Source organism: Mytilus edulis, chromosome 4, assembly GCF_963676685.1.
Source record: "Mytilus edulis chromosome 4, xbMytEdul2.2, whole genome shotgun sequence".
Classification (NCBI taxonomy): domain Eukaryota; kingdom Metazoa; phylum Mollusca; class Bivalvia; order Mytilida; family Mytilidae; genus Mytilus; species Mytilus edulis.
In genome coordinates, this window is record NC_092347.1 from 97081912 (window position 1) to 97087059 (window position 5148).

Consider the following 5148-nt stretch of genomic DNA (forward strand, 5'->3'; position numbering starts at 1 on the left):
TTTTCGTATTATTAGTTCCAAATATTTCTTATGCAACAAACCATATCCTACCTTCAGGTCTTTCCAACGCATGCGCAGTATTATGACTTGATAACTGAAGAGGTCTATAGTTATTTGATTTGTTTCTTGATCAAACACGCGATTACAAATACTTTCTTCTTACAATTAATGTATTGTACGTTTTAAATATTTATCATATAGATTACCTTTTATGTTCCAAAATGAGTTTTACAGGACGAAACTTTTTTTTATCTTACTGTAGTCGATTTCGAGATATAGCAAGCCCTGATACCCAATCCTGCGTCAAAAGAAGTATTTCCAATTTATTGCTACTGAAAATAAAGCACGAGATAACGATGAAGTTTATAGTAAAACGAGACAAGTGAATAAATGTAGATTAAGAATGTAAAGTTTAACACGCCTCTGAAGTCTGTTTCATCCACAAATACTCTTTCACGTCTATGTTAAGTTTATCATTGATGAGAAAGTCTTTCCTTTTTTGCTATTTTGCAATCCTGAACATCAGTACACGACGTTACTAGCTGTCATTCAAATATATTTGGTACTGTAGGCTATCTAAGTATTTGTCTACTTATATCATTTCGATCGAACTCTTTTCCTTGATTATAAGCCGTCTTATTGTACAAATGTTTGAGTCGCTTTCTTATGCATGGTCCGAAATTCGGTATTTTTGCTACTTTACTTTTTAGATCGTTTTGCTTCCTAAGTAGTTACCAAAGGTACCAGGATTATAATTTAGTACGCCAGACGCGCGTTTCGTCTACATAAGACTCATCAGTGACGCTCATATCAAAATATTTATAAAGCCAAACAAGTACAAAGTTGAATAGCATTGAGGATAAAAAATTCTATAAAGTTGTTCCAAATACGGCTAAGGTAATCTATGCCTGGGATAGAAAAATCCTTAGTTTTTCGAAAAATTTAAAGTTTTGTAAAAATTTATAAAAAAGTCTTTTCATCTTTGTCAAAACCTTTTATAGTAAATCTATAATAATATGCAAAAAAGATAACTTCACAAACAATCCGGAAACTGTTTAACGATACCATTCTATTTAATTAAGTTTGGATAGTGAGATATTACAAAATCACAGCAAGTCGGCTTTCATTAACTTCTAATATTAAAGAAATGTATCCGCGTCTCGACCAATTCCTTTTGAACTTTACTTCATAAAATAAACTGTTTGTTTATATTTTAATTTACACGAATCTGCGTAGACAGAGCTGCTAAATAAGTTACGTTATGAATATCATGATAAAATATTATTTAAAACAAAACAAAGATACAACATGGCCTAAAATGCAGTCATTTAATCTGTCATTTTACTTCTTCTTAATTAAAGTGGACTGATAATTGATTACAATTTACTACAGCTGATGCACGTTTTATCTGCACAATATCCGAAATGGTCCTCCAATCAAAGCAGTTAGAAGGTGCTACATGTGGATCAGCATTTGCATAATGCCTGTACCAAGTCAGTAATATGACAGTTGTTATCCATTCGTTTGATGTGTTTGAACTTTTGATTTTGCCATTTGATTGGAGACTTTCCTTTTTGAATTTTCCTTGGAGTTCAGTATTTTTGCGATTTTACTTTTTACCCTTCCAGAGCATATGAATTCATCCCTCAATTTCGGGTGGGTTTTTTTTGTTGCTCAGTCTTTAGTTTTCAAATTGTGTTTTTGTACTTTTGTTTGTTAGTTGGTCTTTATCTTTTTTAGCAACGGTGTTGGCAGTTTATTTTCAATCTATGAGTTTCAATGGTATCTCTCGTCTCTCTTTTATTAGTAAATTATATAATCGTCTTTGAGAAACCTTGTCATTTGACATGCCCAATAAATATTCTAATAGATGCATACTCCATATATTTCGAATTAAACATGAAAATGAAAGCTATAATGTTTATGCGTTTGAAGCGTTAATTACGGAATTTGTTAACACCTGCATTTCTAACAATAATTCAAATTCTCATTCAGCACACTCAATAAATGTTATTATATGCATGCACACAGAAGATGCGTCGTTTAATGTCCCATTTAACCTTCTCAACTTCTATGTTATTGGGTGTATGATGCCATATACTTTTTTTTAACTATGGATTTGACACTTTCAATAATTGTTTACTGGGTGAATACGACATTCTTTGTAAAACTTGTCAGTTGGTACTCTCAATAAATATTTCATAGGTTGTACGCACCAAATGCTTTGATTAGCTTGTATTTTCTAGACTCAATTGACATTGTCATTTAAAATGCTCATTTAATTATCTGTTGGATTTTAAACACGACAAAACACGATGAAAGCTAGATTATAGAACAAATGTAAATATGGTTAACTTGTAAATTACCAATACTACAACTTAGACGTTAAGGCAAATTAAAGGAAAGTTCGATTAAAAAGTAAAATCGCCAAAAATACTGAACTCCGAGGAAAATTCAAAACGGAAAGTCCCTAATCAAATGGTAAAATCAAATGATAAAACACATCAAACGAATGGACAACTATAGATTTTGTTTATCTTACATTGAACCAGAAATGATAATGACAAATTGTCAATACATATAACTTTTATATTAAGAATATTCGAACGCACCATATACTCGTCATATTTAAGGTACAACTTACCTTCACCTTAATTAGAAGAACAAAAAGTCAGGTAAATGTGAAATATCCTGAAAGTCTCCTCAAATAATAATAATCAAATGTATTTTATAGGGAACATATTTAATTAAAAAGAAGACAACAAAATAACAGTTAATGTGTTCAATAACAGTGAAATTGATAAAGAAACAATTACATATCTACAATAACAATGAAATTGACAAAGTTACAATTAAATATCTACAATAACAATAGTGATATCGTTGTTTCTGTAGCAGCAATCAAAAATGTCAATAATAAGTTCTACATAAAAGAAAAATCATTGTCACAGTTTAGGTGCGGGTAAGTTAAAGTTATTGTATTTTCTTTTCTGTTGTAGAAATTGTCTGCTATTAGTCAACGAAAAGAATAAAATCTTCTTTTATTTATAGAATGAAATTCAAAACAGTGTAGCTGTGGCCATTGATTGACACATTAAAATCATCCATTGACTGGGACAATTTAGGTGAACGTTTGTATGTAACGACCAATGCTCACTATGTACTTTTTTAAAACACTTAAACTATGGGGTCACCAAAGGTTCTCAACACCTAAATAAAGTAATTCGAAAAATTAATCAGAAATAACACGATATTTTGATTTATATCAATTATATAAATCAAAACACAAAGGTTATTCCTGATTAATTTTTTCGAATTATTTTATAATTAAAGGCGTTAAGAAACCTTTGGTGACCCCACAGTTTAAATGTCTATCGTAGGTACGTCGTGAACAGTGGTCGTTACAGACAAACGTTCACGTAAATTGTCCCAGTCAATGGATGATTTTAATGTGTCAATCAATGGCCACAGCTACACTGTTTTGAATTTCATTCTATTATATGAATTTTATGTTTCCGAAGTGCTTTACCTAGGATTACCTTAATCAAGAACGGTAAAACCTAAATAATGCCTGGGATATCTCAATGAGATAGAAAAATCTTTATGCATATGGATGAACTGTCACTATTTATGTAAGATTAATTTCTCTGAATTCATTTCACACATGTGAATATTCAAAACATCTTTCAAATTAAAACAAAGTTAAGGTGCCACAACTTGTCATGTCTTTAATGACTTCTTATTTGCCAACACTTTCCCATAGTCAAGAAAACGTATTCAAATTGAAATGCTTAAAAATCGCTTAAAATTGTAATTTTGATTCATTGATGTTTTGAGTATTTCATATAAAAAAGGAGGCCATTCAGCAATGTAATCGCATTCCTACCAGGATTGTAATTTTAAACGCCAGACGCATGTTTCGTCGACATCAGACTTATCAGTGACACTCGGATCAAAAAAGTTATAAAGCCAAACAAGTACAAAGTTGAAGAGGATTAAGGACCCGAAAGAGGTAATGTGTTCAGCGGTTTAACTATATTCAATTCTCATCAATCTAAAAGACAAAAACTGAAGCGAATAGAGCTAGACCGCGAAAGTGTCTACTGTCATGTATGCTTCACCTGGAATGTTAATATACACGCAGCCAAAATACAACAATACGGGACATAATTGGTAAAATTACAAATATGATGACTATTCTGATATCATGAAATCTTGTCACAAATTAAGGTCACAGTTGTTCACCCATGTTCTAATCTCAAGATAGTTAAATCGATGCAAAACTAAGTCTAAAATTTGATGCATTGTATCATAATTGTATACAATAACATTAATTGTTTGGCGCTAAATGACTTTTGATGTCATCGATAAATGTAAAATCGTCGAAAACCTTTTGAATTGGAATTTATAATACTCCTACTTCTTTTGATTCTACAATGTATCAAAAACTTCACATACTAAGATTTTACTTTTTGTGGTAGAAGATGAAAGTGATTTTCAACAATACTGTAAAGGAGAAGATATTTTCAAACTTTCTTTATATAACTCATTGACATCTGAAGGATACATCAACATTAAAAATACCACATTGAATTCGTTTGAATATTCTATGAATTAACATCAGTAAAGATTTTCCAAAATGTTAATCTGTCAGAAATCAGTTCTAATAGTTTCGAATTGCGTACTGTGTACATGCTTGAAATCATCCCTTCGTAAATTTTACGGACGCCATCACGAGTTGGTTGACCGTTATGGAATAACCGTTTCACAAATGATATCGGATATGTTCCTTACGTCGTAACTACAATACTCTTCCCTTTCATGAATGTGACCTACCGAATTAGACTATTTACCGGATTTGTTATCACATAAGCAACACGACGGGTGCCACATGTGGAGCAGGATCTGCTTACCCTTCCGGAGCACCTGAGATCACCCCTAGTTTTTGGTGGGGTTCGTGTTGTTTATTCTTTAGTTTTCTATGTTGCGTCATGTGTACTATTGTTTTTCTGTTTGTCTTTTTCATTTTTAGCCATGGCGTTGTCAGTTTGTTTTAGATTTATGAGTTTGACTGTCCCTTTGGTATCTTTATTCCCTCTTTTAAACTTTTAAACTTCTTGATTGTTAGATGAAATAGCATAGAAAAAA